At 37.5% G+C, this 21075-nt stretch overlaps 1 pseudogene; it reads left to right on the top strand.

Annotated features, from left to right (window-relative positions):
* The first annotated feature begins 3680 nt into the window (after nucleotides 1-3680).
* The window catches only part of LOC112627001, a 122002-nt pseudogene continuing 104607 nt past the window's right edge, over nucleotides 3681-21075 (top strand).

The following is a 21075-nucleotide window of genomic DNA, read 5'->3' as shown; positions in this document are numbered from 1 at the left end:
TTCACTACATAAGCTCAACAACAGATTTGAACTGGCAGAAGAAAGAATCAATTAACTTCAAGATAGGTCAATTGAGATTATTCAGTCTGAAGAACAGAACACTAAAAAAATAAAAAAGAAAGAAAGAAAAGAAAAAAACAGAAAAAATAAACAGAGCCTCAGAGATGTGTGGAATACCATCAAGTATACCAACATATGCATGATGAGAGTTCCAGAAAAAGAGATTTTCAGAAGAAGAGGAGAATAAGAGTGGAAAAAGAGTATCTGAAGAAATAACGGCTGAAAGCTTTCCAAATCTGGTGAAAAATAATAATTACTTTTTGAAAGCTTAATGAGTTCCAATTAGGATAGAGCCAAAGAGATTCACACCTTGATTCAATAGTCAAACTGCCAAAAGCCAAAGAAAAAGGGAAGATTATGAAAGCAACAAAAGTATTCATCCTATGCAAGGAGTTTTCAGCTGACTTCTCCTCAGGTATCATGAAAGTCAGAACAGAGTAGGATGTTATAATCAAATTGCTAAAAGTAAAAAGACTATTAACCATATCTACTAACACTATCTTTCAAAAGAAAAATTGAGACATTCTCTGATACAGAAATACTTAGAGAAATCATTGCTAGCAGAATTGTTCTTTAAGAAATGCTAAAGTCGTCATTCATTTGAAGTGAAAGGACACTAGACAATAATTCAAATTCACATGAAGGAATAAAAAAACTCTAGTAAAGGTAACTACATGTGTTACTGTGAAAGGGAATAAAAATATATTTTTGTTTATAACTTTTCTCATATCACACTTAAAAGATAACTACATAGAGTAATAATCATAAAACTGTATTGATGGGCTTATAATTAATAAGATATAATTTGAATGACAATAGCCTCAGAAAAGAGGGGGAAGGAATGAAGTGTCTTGGAGCAAAGATTTGAATGCTATTAAAATTAATCCCAACTGGACTATTTTAGGTTAATATGTTAACTGTAATCCCCAGGGCAACTAAGAAGAAAATAACTTAAAAACTGTGTAAAAGAAATAAGGGAATTACTATGGTACACTAAGAAATATAAATTTAACAAAATTAAAACAATAATAGAAGAATAGAGGAACTTTCCTTAGACTATACACAAATATTAACTCAAAATGGATCACAAACCTAAATATAAGCGCTAAACCTATAAAACCGCTTAATAGAAGCATAGTATTAAATCTTAATGACCTTGGGTTAAGCAGTGGTTTCTCAGATATAACACCAACAACACAACCCACATGATTGCAGAAAATATTTTCTAATCATAAATCTGAGAAGCATCTAGTACCTAGAATATATAAAGAACTCTTATACCTCAATGATTAAAAAAACTCCAACAGATAACCCAATTTAAAAATAAATAAATGCTATATATACACCTTTCTACAAAGAAGGGAGGAAACTGACCAACAAGCACATGAAAAGATACTCAACATCATTAATTACTGGGAAATTCAAATCAAAATCACAATGAGATACCACTTCACATCTACTATGGTGGCTATGAGACAGTAACAAGTGTTGACAAGGATGTTAAGAAATTAATACTCTCCTAGATTGCTGGTGAAATTGTAAACAGTGCAACTAGTTTAGAAAACAGTCAGTTCCTCAAAGGATTAAACATCAAGTTATCTTATGACCCAGAAATTTCACTTTTAGGTTTATACCTAAGATAATTGAAAACCTATATCCACACAAAAACTTCTACACCAATGTCAAAGTAGCATTATTTATAGTATTGAAGCTAAAGGTTTATCTAAAGGTTTATCAGCTAATGAATGGACAAGTAAAATGTGGCATACCCACACAACAGAATACTGTTCAGCTATAAAACGGAGTAAGTACTAATATATGGGTGAACCTTGACAACATTAAGCTAAGTGAAAAAAGCCAGACACAAGAGGCTACATACTGTGTGATTCCATTTATGAAATGCCCAGAATAGGCTAATCTGTAAAGAAAAAAAGTAGATTTGTGGTTTTCAGGAGCTAGAGGGAAGGAGAAATTAGTAATGACTGTTAATATGTAAGTGGTTTCTTTTTTTAGGGTGAGGAAAATATTCTAAAATTAAATAGTTGTGATGGGGCACAACTCTGAATATACTAAAAAACACTGAATTATATAATTTAAAAGGGTTAATTTTATATTATATAATAAATATTTTATTAAAAATATACCCTGCAAATAAACTGTAGGTGACTGTAGGTGGTGGGTGAGGATCAAGAGGCCTAGTCTACATGAGTAGTAGTAAAATTAATGAAGTAGTAAAATTATTCCTTTTTAAACTTTTGGTAAAACTGATTAGCTTATGTGTCTACATTGGCATATCAGAAATAATCAGTGATTCACAATCACTGCCTATCATGCTTTTCAGTAATGTGTAGAAATTTTACAGTAGAAGAGCGTGATTGTAAATTTTAGTCTAAAATATTCTACAGTAATTTGGCTGCTATGCATGTAAATGTAGAAAAATTAAAAGATCTTCTTTTTTTATTTTCAACTTGGTACATATAAAAATTCTAGAGAACAACATGAAATACTATACCAACAATGAATACAAAACAGAAAAAACTACTAGAGTTCTTCAAGATAAATAGTCTTCGGTTATTTAAATGATAATAGTTCATTTACTATTTGGTTGAGGCACTGGTTCAATAATACCTACTAATTAGAAGAAAGTGCTAGAGAATATAAAGGTTTTCCAGAATATCTCCATTGATCACAAAAATTTTAAGGCATTTGCCTAAAGTAGACAAGAAACCAGAAAGTATAGAGAGTATTCAGTGGGAACGAGTTCTAGATATGAATGAGAACGTGGCAAAGTGGGCCACATAGAGAAGCACCTTCTCCATTTGCTTTCAGCTCTGTGGTTGAATCAATGATGATAATAAGTATTCTAATGAATTAGGTGCCCCCAAACTGAAAACAGAAAGAAATACTGGAAGTAAAATCCCAAGAAGTAGGCAACTCCTAATGGTCTGTAATTGTATTAGTCCCTTTTTACACTGCTATAAAGATACTACCTAAGACTGGGTAATTTACAAATAAAAGAGGTTTAATTGACCCAACGTTCTGCATGGCTGGAAGGGTCTCAGGAAACTTGCAGTCATGGGAGAAGGTGAAGGACAAGCAAGCACCTTTTTCACAACATGGCAGGAGAGAGAGAGAGTGAAGGGCAAACTGCCACTTTTAAAATCATCAGCTCTCATAAGAACTTCCTCACTATCACAAGAATACCATGGGGGAAACTGCCCCCATCATCCAATCACCTTCCACCAGTTCCTTCCCTCAACATGTGAGGATTACAATCTGAGATGAGATTTGTGTGGGGACACAGAGCCAAACCATATTAATAATTAACTCCAGTTTCTTATATTAAGAATTATTCCACCCTTATTTATTAAGCAATTAAATGGAATTCAGAGTTGACAAAATGAAGTAGAGAGACTTGAAGTGACCTCATATTCCAGGAGAGGTCTGAAGATTTTCTTATAAGTGCAAAAATATACTTGGCTGTTTTTTATTGGATTGTGTCTCCTACTTCATCTTTCCAGACCATCCCAGAAGATCTATAAGATTCCATCTGGGAAATAACCAGGAGATCTTGGAAGGAAAAGAAGGAAGATTGTTGGTTGGAATAAAAACAAGGTTGAATGCATTCCAGAAAGCAGGGTTCTCAAATTTGTGGACAACAATCTGCAGAAGGCAGCTTTAAAAAACCAACTAGAAGCAACATGCAGAGAAGTAAGATATGTGAGGGAACTCCTCAAGAAAAAAGACAACTGATACACAGCAGAAAAATCTTGAACTAGCTCTCCCGGTAAGATAGGGGGGTCGCTCTGTAGAGAACATTCCTTCAGGATCTGTGAGGAAGACCAGAAGGAACAAGCAGAAGACTCCTGGAAACAAAGATGGTGGCAGTACCAGTGAAGCACTTCAGCCCCCTCAGTAGAAAAGAGCCCTGGCAGATCTCACTGTTGAAAGAGAGGAAGTATTTAAGAATAGAATGAAAGTTAAAGTGAAGATTCCTGAAGAATTAAAACCATGGCTTATGGAGGACTAGGACTTTCTTACCAGGCAGAAGCAGCCATTTCAACTTACTGCTAAGAAAAAGGTAGGTACAATTCTGGAAGAGAATGCAAACTGCAAGAAATCTCAGGGAACCATCGATAATAGGGAAAATGTGGTTAATAACGTGGCAGGAATTAAACAATATTTCACTGTGATGTTGGGCACTCAGCTGCTCTACAAATTTAAAAGGTCTAAGTATGCTGAAATACTCTTGGCTCACCCTGATGCACCCATGTCCCAGGTTTACGTACTACCACACCTACTGAGATTATTGTAAGAATTAGAGAAATGTTGGTCTATACAACCCCTGAAGAGAAGAGCCTTGCATCTGGTAAATAATTCTGTATCTCTGTTTACTGCCATTAATTACAAAGTGGCTTTTGCTTAATACCACTGCAAAGCCCTGTGTGGGTCTACAGACCACTCATTCTTATCTGTCTGGTATCTGGAAACATTTTTTGTTCTTAGCCTTTTTCTTGTAAGATTGATGTTCTTTAAAATTATTAATGTATAACAGGGCTAATTGTTAATGTATAACAGGGCACAGTTTGTTTTCTGTGCTGTTTTAAACAGAAAATAAAAGAAGTGTAAGCTCCTTTTCTCATTTGAAAGTTGCTACACAGTGTATACAGTAATTAGAACAAAGAAGAAACATTCAGTAGAACATTTTATTGCCTAGTCGACAACAGTGCTTGAATGCTGGTGGTTCTATTTCTTTGATACTACACAATTTTCTAATATGTGTTAATGCTATGTGACAAAATGCCCTGATTCCAAGTGTCAAAGGTTCAACTTAATGTATATACCCCAAAATCCATGCTTTTTTTTTTTTTTAATGGTTGTTGAAGTAAAACAGCCCATCCTCTGCAAGTCCACCTATGTTGTTCCTTAGGCATTCTATCTTTGCTCAAATTATTGAAGGATGGTGGCTTATTTCATGGTTTTTGTATTTGAGACTAATGAACATTCTAACATGATAAAGGCAATTATTATTGTGTAGCCATGGTTTTCTGAAAAAAGATATTTTAGAAATTGTATTTCATATCTTAAATAAAATTTGTTTCTACATTTGAAAGCCAAAAAACACCCCAATCAAGTCAGCAAATTAAAAGTCAGTTTGGTTGTGTCCTAACATTTAAAATACACACATGACTGTTAGTGTATACATACACACACACACACATACCCCTCAGTACATAATCCCCACAATATGGCAATGGTCTATGCAGAAACACAAGATGAGGTTATTTAAAAATGCTCACCTATTTAGTAAGAATCTTTGCAATATTTCACTTTTTCTTCCTTTAGTGACTTTATATTACAGGTTCATAGGCTTCTAAGTGATATTATCTTTCACCATTCTTTGAAAAGATTTAGTCTCTTTCCAAATTTAAGAAGTTACTAAATTCATAAGAAGTTATGAAGTTCATAAAGTCTCACAGAAAAAAATAATTATTATATGCATGGCATTTTATAATTAATTTAGAATTTGTTCCATTTATAGTTATATTTGAATTCAGCATTCCCATTAGGAAGGCTAGGTAGATAGCCTAGTTTTAAGAAATTCAGAGCAACATAATAAATATAATTGCTATGACTGAAACCCAAATCTGGAAAATTTTTGTATATATATATTTTAAATTCTGTGTACCCACGATCTAGGAACATTTTAAAGATCATTTTTTAGATAATTTACACTACGCTGATATTTTAATTCTTGTCTGTTTGTAGTAAATATACACAAAATATCAAAATAAATCTCTAGGACACATCTGTTTCCTGTTCATTGTGCACATCATGTTATAAGCTTTTGGAATGAAAATTGACATTTGAAAACCTCAAGAAATGACAGTAGCAGCAGCGATGATGTTTTTCAGCTCTCACTGCTAATGTGGGAACTGATTATTTATTTCAAAAGCTTTTATAAAATAAAGCAAACCTTGAATATATTCAGCTAGGAAATAAATCTTGAAATTATATGGTTACCAGGAACAGTAAATTAGAGTTTCAATAAATAACACAGTGATTTTCTTAAAAATGCTAAACATTTCTTAAATTCTTTCCCAGGTAGTTTTTGTTAATTTTGAGATGATGTCAAAAGTTTATACCCATATGTGTGCAACATATATACATATATTATTCTTTCTTTTAGGTAACGCAGTGGTTAAAGGACCAGAATGCATTCCTAAATAGGTGTACATTTTAAAATAATCCTATATTATGAGCAGGTTGCCAACTTTTGATTTGGAATAAAGTTTGTTGAAGTTTGCCTTTAGATCTTAACTAGCTAAATTAAGATAGCTTAAATTAAGAAATTAGGAAATCTAAATTAATTTAGATTTTTTTTAACACTTTAAAAGGTCTAATTTAAGGACTTGAAATTTAGAATTCTTTAGATGAGGAAACATGCCTAACATTACCTTATTTGAAATGGAATCTTTAATATTTAAACACATATCAGACATCAAGGACTAAAAAAAATTATACTAAGGCAAAGAAGAAATTATCTTTATTTCCTTTCCTCTCTCTTCCTTCCCTTTTTCATTTCCTTCAAGGGAAAGTTTCTGCAGCCTTTGACTCTTTTTTTGTAGAAATCAAAGGTCCCTCCCTAGGAATGAGGTCTCTCTGGTCACACAGATAAACATATGCATATATATACACACACATATATATACACACACATATATTTATACGTATATACATATATATACACACATATATATGCATGCATGCGTATATGTATTTACCTCCCACTCTGTCAGCCATGTCCCAGAAGGTATTAAAAGTTACAACAGCAGGAGTTTGGGTAACATGAAATAAAGGAGATGTTTACTGAGGTATACACAGATCAGAGGAAACCAACAAACCATCTTGAGTCACCAACTCTCTGCACCCCCAGACCTCAAGGTGCAAAGGAAGGAGCTAGCATTACCAGTGAGAACTGAGTCTTGAAAGGGAGTGGATATCCAATAGAAGCTGTCTTTGTGGAAGGGGGCAGTCAGTGGTTTGAGATGGGGGAGGGTAAAGTTGTGTGCAGGGTTAGAGGGAGCTAGGCAGGGCATAAGAAATGTTTGACATCTTTCTTTTTCTGCCCTCCAATATCCTGCCAGTGGCTCCCACTGGCCTAAGCTTCCAGGGGGCAAGGGGATCCCATCCATAGGGATCAGTCCTCCTGCAACACAGAGCTGGGTGGAAAAGGGTCCAGAATGGATCTAGGGGAGCAGTGGCAGCAAATGGAAAATAACCAACCCCCATCCCCAGTGCTTCATTTTCTCAGTTTGGCTGCCTACTGACCAGGCAAACTAACCTCTCCCAGCTCTGACTGTGTGCTTACATAAGTGACCATTTCTTTATCTGGGGCTACAACATGAAAGCAGGCAAGGTCACCCTCTGTCCTGGCTTTCAAGCCCTAGACCCCGTATTATGGATTCTGGTGCTTGGGGGTGTTTTCCAATAGGTCTCTCTAAAGTTAGGCTCCCCGTTTCCCAGAGTTAATTGACCAGGATGAGTCAAAGTCAGGACAGTAATCATCTTGAAGGAGAGATCCTGGGGGTTCTTATACAGAACTATGTATTGATCCACTTTCATGGAGACCAGTTATTCTCCCAGAATGACCCTTAACTCAGGTGGGCCACAGTCCTCTCCAGTAACTTCGATTAGATAAAGACTTTGGTTATCATATTGGTTCATACCTCAGAGCTAGTAGAAACTCCCCAGAGGTGCTAAGGTACTCTGTGCTCAAAATATCAGTGTATGTATTCCAGTTAGACAAGAATTCACCAGGCTAGGCCGGGCGCGGTGGCTCACGCCTGTAATCCCAGCACTTTGGGAGGCTGAGGCGGGCGGATCACGAGGTCAGGAGATGGAGACCATCCCGGCTAACATGGTGAAACCCCGTCTCTACTAAAAAATACAAAAAATTAGCCGGGCGCGGTGGCGGGCGCCTGTAGTCCCAGCTCCTCGGGAGGCTGAGGCAGGAGAATGGCGGGAACCCGGGAGGCGGAGCTTGCAGTGAGCCGAGATCCCGCCACTGCACTCCAGCCTGGGCGACAGAGCCAGACTCCGTCTCAAAAAAAAAAAAAAAAAAAGAATTCACCAGGCTAGAAAGATCCTTGTCCAAAACTCCAAAATATTATGTTTCTATAAAATGAAAAATTTTTTATATCAAACTCAATATTCGATTTTGGTTAACACTAGAGGTTCAGAGCATATACACTCTTCAATGTATATACATGAAATAAACTTTTCTGTATTACTTTTGTGTATTGCTCTGTTTCTCATTTTAAGAAAGAAACTGTTTTGCTTCAAGATGCTGGAATAGTCCTTAAAAATGTGATCTGTTTGGTGTCATGTAAACATGGGCTAACATGAAGATAATTTAATATTACTAAACATTGTTAAAGAATGTGATTTTGCCCATGCTTTGAAGGTTATTAGACGCACCTCTCTAAGATATCAGGGAAAAACTGTAGCTAACACATGGAAATTAGCTGCGGCTTTCCACTGAATGACACCATTGATCCAATGTACTGCTGTTAAGCAGAATTAAATTCTTCCAAAATATGGAGAAAATTTTGACTAGAAAATTTGTGATTGCTATTACTACAGTATGTCCTTCTGTAGTTTTAGTCTTAGTCAAATATATAGTGATTTTTGTTTTTGTTTTTGTTTTAGAGATGGAATCTCGCTCTATACCCCAGGCTGGAGGGCAGTAGCGTGGTCTCAGCTCACTGCAACCTCTGCCTCCTGGGTTCAAGCAATTCTCTTGCCTCAGTCTCCTGAGTAGCTGGGACTACAGTAGCCCACCACCACGTCTGGCTAAGTTTTGTATTTTTAGTAGAGACGGGGTTTCGCCATGTTGGCCAGGCTGGATGATAAAATTAAAGAAGAAAAGAATTCAATAAGAGAATGCTTAAAACATTCAAAACTTACAAAATAGAGGAAATAAGGACATTAGAATGTTCGCTTTAGAATGAGTGAATGAGCAGCCCTTGAGATTTTACTGCTTGATGGCTCAGAGTACTCAAAATTATCTTGTTTGTTAAAATGTGTATAGAGAAAGATCACGAAATATCAGCTAAAATCTTGTCTTTAAATTCAGATTTTAACTGGATTGTTTACCAACCCAGTGATAAACAATGAGATTCTCTTTTAATTGCTGTGGTAGAGATAGGGGTGGGGACATGGAGACGAAGGTGGGAAATGTTAAGGAAGGGCGGGTTGCCTAGCCAGACAAGTCAAAGGAGGTAGCTGGAGATCAGCACAACCTAAAGGCACCACAACCTGCTGTGAGGGCACAAAGGAAGGGACAATAACTATTTTTTTCTGAGTAGCTGAACAAAAGGGTTATGAAATGTTACCATGCAGGAATAGGACTCTGAAACCTGGAATTTTGTTTCAGTTGTGAAAACTCTGAGGTCAAGGGGAACACAAATAAAAGAGTGCATTTGTGTCACTGGAGAGAGGCTGATAAAAAGCTGAACTACCGGGACAGGGACACAGAGCAGGGAAGAGGGGTGGCACAGAGGCAATCTTGTGCAGAGAGAGTCTGAAGTGGAAGAAGTTCGTTTAAGTGCAGTTTGAAATTGTAATTTAAAACTTCTAAACATATATTCATATAATCAATAAACTTTTAAATTTGTTTATCACTAGGATCTACCACTTGTTATTCAGGAACCTGCATGCAGTCTTCAGAACAGTGGAGAGAATCAGGGAAGCATGTGCTTTAATTTTTTAACTAATTCACTAAACTAATAAATACTTACAGAGTACCTACTGTATGCAAAGCATTATAAGACCGCCATAAGAAATCACTTAATATCATTTTTTTCTTTAATTTAGTAAGATTTTTTTCATGCTAGTATGTGTCTGTTTTAGGTATTTTGTTATATATGCAAAAAGGAAACAATTGTCAATGTGTTTTGTGAAGATAACTTTCCTAGAAAAAAAGCCATGACCTGCTGAAAAAGTTTTGGACTGCCACACTATGACATAAAAACTCAGCCTTGTAAACAAGGATTTCTGGAAGTTTGATATACAAGGGCCTCCACCCATTTTCCTGTCACACAGGATATAATGGCTTCTGTTATAATGTAGTGCGACACTAAATAACTGGAGATCACTGAGTGTGTTACTAATTATTTGGATCACTCAAAAGAGCTACATTTACAAGAAATCAAATGACCTTTAGTAGATAGAATGTACTGATGTCAAATTTTTAAAAACCAAGACTATGTTATGAAACTTTTCAGGCGTAGAGATTAAAGTTTCATATATACCAAGAAAAGTTTTGTTCTGAAAAACCCAAATTTATAGTTTAGGTTCATATCTAATAATTTTCTTTTTTTATATTATACTTTTTGTTCTAGGGTACATGTGCACAACGTGCAGGTTCGTTACATATGTATACATGTGCCATGTTGGTGTGCTGTACCCATTAACTTGTCGCTTACATTAGGTATATCTCTAATGCTATCCCTCCCCCCCTCTGCCGACCCCAAAACAGGCCCCACTGTGTGATGTTCCCCTTCCTGTGTCCAAGTGTTCTCATTGTTCAATTTCCACCTATGAGTGAGAACATGCGATGTTTGGTTTTCTGTTCTTGCAATAGTTTGCTGAGAATGATGGTTTCCAACTGCATCCAAGTCCCTACAAAGGACATGGACTCATCCTTTTTTATGACTGCATAGTATTCTATGGTGTATAAGTGCCATGTTTTCTTAATCCAGTCTTTCATTGATGGACATTTGGGTTGGTTCCAAGTCTTTGCTATTGTGAATAGTGCTGCAATAAACACACATGTGCATGTGTCTTTATAGCAGCATGATTTATAATCCTTTGGGTATATACTCAGTAATGGGATGGCTGGGTCAAATGGTATTTCTAGTTCTAGATCCTTGAGGAATCGCCACACTGTCTTCCACAACAGTTGAACTAGTTTACAGTCCCACCAACAGTGTAAAAGTGTTCCTATTTCTCCACATCCCCTCCAGCACCTGTTGTTTCCTGACTTTTTAATGATCACCATTCTAACTAGTGTGAGATGGTATCCTATTGTGGTTTTGATTTGCATTTCTCTGATGGGTAGCGATGATGAGCATTTTTTCATATGTCTGTTGGCTGCATAAATGTCTTCTTTTGAGAAGTGTCTGTTCATATCCTTTGCCCACTTTTTGATGGGATTGTGTGTTTTTTTCTTATAAATTTGTTTGAGTTCTTTGTGGGTTCTGGATATTAGCCCTTTGTCAGATGAGTAGATTGCAAATATTTTCTCCCATTCTGTGGTTTACCTGTTCACTCTGATGGTAGTTTCTTTTGCTGTGCAGAAGCTCTTTAGTTTAATTAGATCCCATTTGTCAACTTTGGCTTTTGTTGCCATTGCTTTTGGTGTTTTAGACATGAAGTCCTTGCCTGTGCCTATGTCCTGAATGCTATTGCCTAGATTTTCTTCTGAGGTTTTTATGGTTTTAAGTCTAACATTTAAGTCTCTAATGCATCTTGAATTAATTTTTGTATAAGGAATAAGGAAGGGATCCAGTTTCAGCTTTCTACTTATGACTAGCCAGTTTTCCCAGCACCATTTATTAAATAGGGAATCCTTTCCCGTGTTTTTGTCAGGTATGTCAAAGATCAGATGGTTGTAGATGTGTGGTATTATTTCTGAGGGCTCTGTTCGGCTCCATTGGTCTATATCTATGTTTTGGTACCAGTAACATGCTGTTTTGGTTACTGTAGCCTTGTAGTATAGTTTGAAGTCAGGTAGCGTGATGTCTCCAGCTTTGTTCTTTTGGCTTAGGATTGTCTTGGCAATGTGGGCTCTTTTTTGGTTCCATATGAACTTTAAAGTAGTTTTTTCCAATTCTGTGAAGAAAGTCATTGGTAGCTTACTGGGGATGGCATTGAATCTATAAATTACCTTGGGCAGTATGGCCATTTTCACGATATTGATTCTTCCTATCCATGAGCATGGAATGTTCTTCCATTTGTTTGTGTCCTCTTTTATTTCACTGAGCAGTGGTTTGTAGCTCTCCTTGAAGAGTTCCTTTACATCCCTTGTAAGTTGGATTCCTAGGTATTTTATTCTCTTTGAAGCAATTGTGAATGGGAGTTCACTCATGATTTGGCTCTCTGTTTGTCTGTTATTGGTGTATAAAAATGCTTATGAGTTTTGCACATTGATTTTGTATCCTGAGACTTTGCTGAAGTTTCTTATCAGCTTACGGAGATTTGGGGCTGAGACAATGGGGTTTTCTAAATAGACAATCATCCCATCTGCAAACAGGGACAATTTGACTTCCTCTTTTCCTAATTGAATACCCTTTATTTCTTTCTCTTCCCTGATTGCCCTGGCCAGAACTTCCACCACTATGTTGAATATTAGTGGTGAGAGAGGGCATCCCTGTCTTGTGCCAGTTTTCAAGGAGAATGCTTGAGTTTTTGCCCATTCAGTATGATATTGGCTGTGGGTTTGTCATAAATAGCTCTTATTATTTTGAGATACTTTCCATCCATACCGAATTTATTGAGAGTTTTTAGCATGAAGGGCTGTTGAATGTTGTCGAAGGCCTTTTCTGCATCTATTGATATAATCATGTGGTTTTTGTCTTTGTTTCTGTTTATATGCTGTATTATGTTTATTGATTTGCGTATGTTGAACCAGCCTTGCATCCCAGGGGTGCAGCCCACTTGATCATGGTGGAACAACTTTTTGATGTGCTGCTGGATTCGGTTTGCCAGTATTCTATTGAGGATTTTTGCATCGATGTTCATCAGGGATATTGGTCTAAAATTCTCTTTATTTGTTGTGTCTCTGCCAGGCTTTGGTATCAGGATGATGTTGGCCTCATAAAATGAGTTAGGGAGGATTCCCTCTTTTTCTATTGATTGGAATAGTTTAAGAAGGAATGGTACCAGCTCCTCCTTGTACCTCTGGTAGAATTCAGCTGGGAATCCATGTGGTCCTGGACGTTTTTTGTTGGTAGGCTATTAATTATTGCCTCAGTTTCAGAGCCTGTTATTGGTCTATTCAGGGATTCAACTTCTTCCTGGTTTAGCATTGGGAGAGTATATGTGTCCAGGAATTTATCCATTTCTTCTAGGTTTTCTAGTTTATTTGCGTAGAGGTGTTTATAGTATTCTCTGATGGTAGTTTGTCTTTCTGTGGGATCAGTGGTGATATCCCCTTTATCATTTTTTATTGTGTCTATTTGATTCTTCTCTCTTTTCTTCTTTATTAGTCTTGCTAGGGGGCTATCAATTCTGTTGATCTTTTCAAAAAACAAGCTCCTGGATTCATTGATTTTTTGAAGATTTTTTGTTTCTCTATCTCCTTCAGTTCTGCACTGATCTTAGCTATTTCTTGCCTTCTGCTAGCTTTTGAATGTGTTTGCTCTTGCTTCTCTAGTTCTTTTAATTGTGATGTTAGGGTGTCAATTTTAGATCTTTCCAGCTTTCTCTTGTGGGCATTTAGTGCTATAAATTTCCCTCTACACACTGCTTTAAATGTGTCCCAGAGATTCTGGTATGTTGTATCTTTGTTCTCATTGGTTTCAAAGAACATCTTTATTTCTGCCTTCATTTCATTATGTACCCAGGAGTTATTCAGGAGCAAGTTGTTCAGTTTCCATGCAGTTGAGTGGTTTTGATTGAGTTTCTTAATCCTGTATGCTAGTTTGATTGCACTATGGTCTGAGAGACAGTTTGTTATAATTTCTGTTCTTTTACATTTGCTGAGAAGTGCTTTACTTCCAACTATGTGGTCAATTTTGGAATAATTGTGATGTGGCACTGAGAAGAATGTATGTTCTGTTGATTTTGGGTGGAGAGTTCTGTAGATGTCTATTAGGTCTGCTTGGTGTAGAGGTGAGTTCAATTCCTGGATATCCTTGTTACTTTCTGTCTCGTTGATCTGTCTAATGTTGACAGTGGGTTGTTAATGTCTCCTATTATTATTGTGTGGTAGTATAAGTCTCTTTGTAAGTCTCTAAGTACTTGCTTTGTGAATTTGGGTGCTCTTGTATTGGGTGTATATATATTTAGGATAGTTAGCTCTTCTTGTTGAATTGATCCCTTTACCATTATGTAATGGCCTTCTTTGTCTCTTTTGATCTTTGATGGATTAAAGTCTGTTTTATCAGAGACTAGGATTGCAACCCCTGCCTTTTATTGTTTTCCGTTTGCTTGGTAGATCTTCCTCCATCCCTTTATTTTGAGCCTGTCTGTGCATCTGCACATGAGATGGCTCTCCTGAATACAGCAGACTGATGGGTCTTGACTTTTTATCCAATTTGCCAGTCTGTGTCTGTTAATTGGAGCATTTAGCCCATTTACATTTAAAGTTAATATTTTTATGTGTGAACTTGATCCTGTCATTATGATGTTAGCTGGTTATTTTGCTCATTAGTTGTTGCAGTTTCTTCCTAGCCTTGATGGTCTTTACATTTTGGCATGTTTTTGCAATTGCTGGTACTGGTTGTTCCCTTCCATGTTTAGTGCTTCCTTCAGGGTCTCTTATAGAGCAGGCCTGGTGGTGACAAAATCTCTAAGCATTTGCTTGTCTGTAAAGGATTTTATTTCTCCTTCACTTATGAAACTTAGTTTGGCTGGATATGAAATTCTGGGTTTAAAATTCTTTTCTTTAAGAACGTTGAACATTAGTCCCCTTCTATTCTGTCTTGTAGAGTTTCTGCCGAGAGATCTGCTGTTAGTCTGATGGGCTTCCCTTTGTGGGTAACCCGACCTTTCTCTCTGGCTGCCCTTAACATTTTTTCCTTCATTTCAACTTTGGTGAATCTGATAATTATGTGTCTTGGAGTTGCTCTTCTCGAGGAGTATCTTTGTGGCGTTCTCTGTATTTCCTGAATTTGAATGTTGGCGTGCCTTGCTAGGTTCGGGAAGTTCTCCTGGATAATATCCTGCAGAGTGTTTTCCAACTTGGTTCCATTCTCCCCGTCACTTTCAGGTACACCAATCAGACATAGATTGGTCTTTTCGCATAGTGCCATATTTCTTGGAGGCTTTGTTCATTTCTTTCTACTATTTTTTCTCTGAACTTCTTGCTTCATTTCATTCATTTGATCTTCAATCACTGATACCATTTCTTCCGGTTGATTGAGTTGGTTACTGAAGCTTGTGCATTTGTCATGTAGTTCTCGTGTCATGGTTTTCAGCTCCATTAGGTCATTTAAGGACTTCTCTACATTGATTATTCTAGTTAGCCCTTCATCAAATCTTTTTTCAAGGTTTTTAGCTCCTTTGCAATGGGTTCGAACTTCCTCCTTTAGCTCGGAGAAGTTTGAACATCTGAAGCCTTCTTCTCTCAACTCGTCAAAGTCATTCTCCATCCAGGTTTGGTCTGTTGCTGGCGAGGAGCTGCGTTCCTTTGGAGGGGAAGAGGTGCTCTGATTTTTAGAATTTTCAGCTTTTCTGCACTGCTTTTTCCCCATCTTTGTGGTTTTGTCTACCTTTGGTCTTTGATGATGGTGACGTACAGATGGGATTTTGGTGTGGATGTCCTTTCTGTTTGTTAGTTTTCCTTCTAACAGTCAGGACCCTCAGCTGCAGGTCTGTTGGAGTTTGCTTGAGGTTGACTCCAGACTCTGTTTGCCTGGGTATCAGCAGTGGAGGCTGCAGAAGAGCGAATATTGCTGAACAGTAAATGTTGCTGCCTGATTGTTCCTCTGGAAGCTTCGTCTCAGAGGGGTACCCAGCCGTGTGAGGTGTGAGGTGTCAGTCTGCCCCAGTGGGTAGTGTCTCCCAGTTAGGCTACTCAGGAATCAGGGACCCACTTGAGCAGGCAGTCTGTCTGTTCTCAGATCTCAAACTCCGGGCTGGGAGAACCACTACTCTCTTCAAAGCTGTCAGACAGGGACATTTGAATCTGCAGAGGTTTCTGCTGCCTTTTGTTTGGCTATGCCCTGTCCCCAGAGGTGGAATCTACAGAGGCAGGCAGGCCTCCTTGAGCTGCGGTGGGCTCCACCTATTTCGAGCTTCCTGGCTGCTTTGTTTACCTACTCAAGCCTCAGCAATGGCGAGAGCACCTCCCCAGCCTTGCTGCCACCTTGCTGTTAGATCTCAGACTGCTGTGCTAGTAGTGAGGGAGGCTCCGTGGGTGTGGGACCCTCTGAGCCAGGTGCGGGATATAATCTCCTGGTGTGCAGTTTGCCAAGACCCTTGGTATAGCGTAGTATTATGGTGGGAGTGACCCAATTTTCCAGATGTTGTGTGTCACAGTTTCCCTTGGCTAGGAAAGGGAATTCCCTTCCCCCTTGTGCTTCCCACGTGAGGCGATGCCTTGCCCTGCTTCAGCTCTTGCTCCATGCGCTGCACCCACTGTCCAACATACTCCAGTGAGATGAAACTGGTGCCTGAGTTGGAAATGCAGAAATCACCTGTCTTCTGTGTCACTCACTCTGGGAGCTGGAGGGTGGACCTGTTCCTATTTGGCCATCATGGAACTGCCACCCTGATAATTTTCTATAAGTCAGAATTAAGAGCTAAGCTCCTGCCTTGCTTAATCCATGCTTTCTAATATAACTTCTGCTAGAATGAACTGTCATTTAACAGAATTTTTTTTTGCTGTGGTGACTTAGTGGGATTATTTTAACCCAGTAGCTTACTCAAATCACATTATATTGTCATTTTACTGAGCTTTAGTTTTGGAACCAAGATTTTACATGCTGTTGATGAATATATCTACTGCAGTCTGTGTTGTAATTGAGTTCTGGTTTTGGGGCCATCAGTTAATAAGATTAATTAATCATGTTTGTTCTTCTGTTGGCATTGACTAAGTCCACAAGAGTATGGCAGGACTGTGTAGAAATGAAGATTGTTTACCTAACGTGAAATATTTATTTAACACTATTCTGCTAGTTAAGTGACTGCTGGTCTCAGAGAAGAGGATTTGTACACAAAGTTATTCATTTAGTCTTCAGAATTTATTGGGCATCTACTATACCTGAAGCTATTCTCGGGTATTAAATAAGATCAACAAGTCCCTGCCTTCATGAAGTTAATTTTTCTTGTTGTTGGGAGGAGATAAACAATAAATAAATACATAAATACATAAATGGTTAAACATGTTACATAGAAATAATATTACACAAATAATTACAATAGAATAGTGGCCACTTTCATTTGAATTGTCAGAGAAGACATGTATAAAAACAACACTTAATGTGCTTTTTGAATGAAAAGAAGTCAGCTTTGTGAAGATCACATAAGGATCATCTAAGTTTATCTGAAAAACAAAACAGAAGTAAACTTAAAATTGTTTAATGTCACAAATTTCCCCTTACCCTCCTTAATGAATGTGTACACCTTTGTTCAAGAAGACTGGTGAATGTGTATAGATTTTGAGCGAAAGTAATGTTAGAAAAATAACTCCAGGAGCAAGTTGCACAGAAGACGAGTTATTTGTAGAGGCAAATATAAAGTAAAAATGAATTATGGCATGAATATGTGGAGGTTGTAAGAAGAAGAAGAATGTGAAAAAACACAGCGATTCCCTTTTATTTCTCATCTCTCTCTCCTCCAGACCTGAAGATGCAAAGTATTAGCGGATGCATCTTGAACAAATAGCATGTGCTATTTATGTAGGGAGAGGAGGAAACTGTTAGGAGATTCAGGTCACTTTCACCCATAGTTAGTGTTATCATTTTATTTAGAATCTGGAATTCGGTTCTATCTTGTGAAAAGGAACTTTAAAGAATGTATATCTTAGAGTTAAACATTCTTTAATCAATAAGAATAAGTGAGTAACAATCCAATTGTATGCTTCCTGACCCTCCTTTCACAGTGACAATGGATTTCTCTTTTCTTTCCTTTTCTTTTCTTTTCTTTTATGAGTGAACTAGTATGAAAGTATCAGTTCTTCTTACACTGTGGTTTCTCTATCTTTCGCAGAAGTCTGAATGTGAAGCCGCCAGTGGGCCGTGGCTTCTTAGGTTGTGTTCTCCATCTCAGAGTCACTTATCAATAGCTCTTTACAATTGGAGGAAAAAACGCACAGCAATAAATTTGGCTACTAACTGGAATGCTTAAAAGTTAACTACGAAAATCTATGAACCAACTGTTTTCCAATTCTAGTTTGTGGTACATAAGCTGAAATTACACAAAAAAACAAAACAAACAAAAAAAGCAAAACAAAACAAAACAGGTGAATTTGGCTCACGTCCAGAGTCACCACTGTACCAGACCAATCCAGAACACTTATACCAAGTGTCCAAGAAGAAAAACCATGCCTGGCCTTGCGAAATGGAATGAAGAATTCATTCGTATTTTGAAAACCTGTAGGTTAAATTTTAAATGTCTGTTTATGAGGATTGCCTGGAATCTAGCCTTCCCCAGAAGAAAGGGAGAAAAGAAAGGCATTTCCTTTTTTTAAGCAGAAAAATCCCAAATCTTGCAAAACTCCATTTTAAAACACTCGGCTCCATCTGGTGTGAGGGGTAGTAAAGCATCTTTGTGAAGATTGAATGCATCATATTTTATTGTTCAAATTACCAATATTTTGCTAAGAAAATGTTTAATAGACTTTATTGTTCCTTTTGAGACAAAATAAATCCATGCTTAATAAAAGTGCAAAAATTAGACAGTAAATAAAAATGAAAATAATGCATAGTCTTGCCATTAAGTGATAACCTCTATTAGTAACATTTATAACCTTTAGAACTTTTTCTATGCGAAAGCCAGGTACTGTGGCTCATGACTGTAATCCTAGCTACTGGGGAGGCTAAGGGAGGAGGACCGTTTGTGCACAACAGATCGAGGTTGCAGTGAGTTATGATCATGGCACTGCACTCCAGCGTGGGTGACAAGAGTGAGATCCCATCTCTAAAATAAAAGAAAAAAAGTTAATGTTCCATACATATATGTGCAGTTATAAAAATGCAACCATATTATGTGTATTATGTTCTTGTAGTCTGTTTTTATTATGTAATTTCACTATTAATCTGTTTTTAATTATGAACATATGTTCATGCCATTGAATATACATTGACACCACCATTTTTAATTACAACATTTCATTACATAGATTTGCCATGTTATTTTCTGTTGACCACTTAAGTCATTTCCAATTTTTCTTACATAAACAATGTTTTAATTGACATACACACGTACCTAATTGGGTAAACAGAGTGCAACAAAAGCTCATGTGATGGATCCTTAGTCCAGTATAAGGAAGTCAGCAAAAGGTTCTCAGAAGTGGAAACCTCCAAGATGAGACCTCAAAGCTGAGATCTGAGAAGCCCATCTGTAAATGATGATGAAAAATAAGCTGAACATCCTTTCTAAACCTAAGCTGAACAATCTTTGTTTATTCTTATTCTTTCTTTAATCATTAATTTAGTATGATATTTAAATGGTTTCATGTTCTCACTGACCCTCAGAATCCAGAAATAAATCTTTTACTCTTTTCTCTCTTTTTCTCCCTCTGTATCATATTAATAACAATGTAGTTATTTGCATAGGAACAATAAAACTTATTCTCCTAATTTTCTGGCTATCATTGAATTAACTGATTATGCAACCAAATTATTTGAATCTTCTGAAGTGTCGTATTTAGGAACAGTCAGTCTCCTTTAGTCAGATATAAAAAGTCCATCAGTAACAAATAAAGGTTGTGCTTAGGTAGACATACAGGATCGATGACTACAAAGCCATAACAAGAAACAGGTCAGATGGCTTACAAAGGTCAACGTTACAGTTAATAAATTAATTCACAGCCCAGAAACCCTGCCTATTCGGCGGGATCAATTTTTTTTTTTTTTTTTTTTGAGAAGAAATCTGGCTCTGTCGCCCAGGCTGGAGTGCAGTGTTGCGATCTGGGCTGACTGCAAGCTCCGCCTCCCGGGTTCACGCCATTTTCCTGCCTCAGTCTCCCGAGTAGGTGGGACTACAGGTGCCCGCCACCATGCCTGGCTAATTTTTTTATATTTTCAGTAGACACGGGGTTTCACCGTGTTAGCCAGGATGGTCTGCATCTCCTGACCTCATGATCCTCCCGCCTCGGTCTCCCAAATTGCTGGGATTACAGGCGTGAGCCACAGCGCCTGGCCCGGGATCTTAAAAAAATAAAACTTGACCAGCATTTTCCCCATCTATACTCATTAGAATCTTAATCATACCATCTTCCCTATAGAACCTCAAAAGGTGATCATGGATTAATCATGAATCATGGATTAATGTGCCTTGAGTTTGGCCCAGTAGTTAGGAAATCCCAGGAATTGGCAAAGACCGGAAGAGAGAATAGTAAAAAACATGCAAGATGGGACTCAAACATCATGATTTATGTGACAGACAGAAAAAAAAGTAAAGATTAAATCAAGACCCATATGAAAGATAAATTTCCACATTATAACACAGCTGTGGAGGGGTCATGACATGAGTCAGAGAAAATACAAAGTGAGGGATTAGGATTCCTAGGTCGCAAATAGTGATGTACCAACTGTGCTGGCTTTAAAATAATATTTCTGGCTGGGCGCCGTGGCTCATGCCTTAGTTTCAGCACTTTGGGAGGCCAAGGTGGGTGGATCAACTGAGGTTAGGAGTTCGAGACCAGCCTGGCCAACATGGCCAAATCCCCTTCTACAAATATTAGCCTGGCGTAATGGTGCATGACTGTAATCCCAGCTGCTTGGGAGGCTGAGGCAGGAGAATTGCTTGAATCTGGGAGGTGGAAGTTGCAGTGAGCCGAGGTCATGCCATTACACTCCAGCCTGGGCAACAGAGTGAGACTCTGCCTCAAAATAAAATAAAATAAAATAATAATAATAAATAAAATAATGTTTCTGCCAACAGTTCAGTCATTAATCAAATCGGAATGTGGGCAAAATTGTATTAATATTTGCTTACTTTAGGTTGTGTAGAATTTTATAAACAGGTTTTGTTTAGATCATAGGAAATTATTGGCATATGAAGCAATACTTTTGTCTGTTGCCTCTATTTTGTGTGGGGTAGGTGGGTGACATTGTATTG

This window comes from Theropithecus gelada, chromosome 6 (assembly GCF_003255815.1).
Source record: "Theropithecus gelada isolate Dixy chromosome 6, Tgel_1.0, whole genome shotgun sequence".
NCBI classification, from domain to species: domain Eukaryota; kingdom Metazoa; phylum Chordata; class Mammalia; order Primates; family Cercopithecidae; genus Theropithecus; species Theropithecus gelada.
Note: the sequence above shows the minus strand (reverse complement) of the source record. Positions and strands in the feature narration are given on the sequence as shown.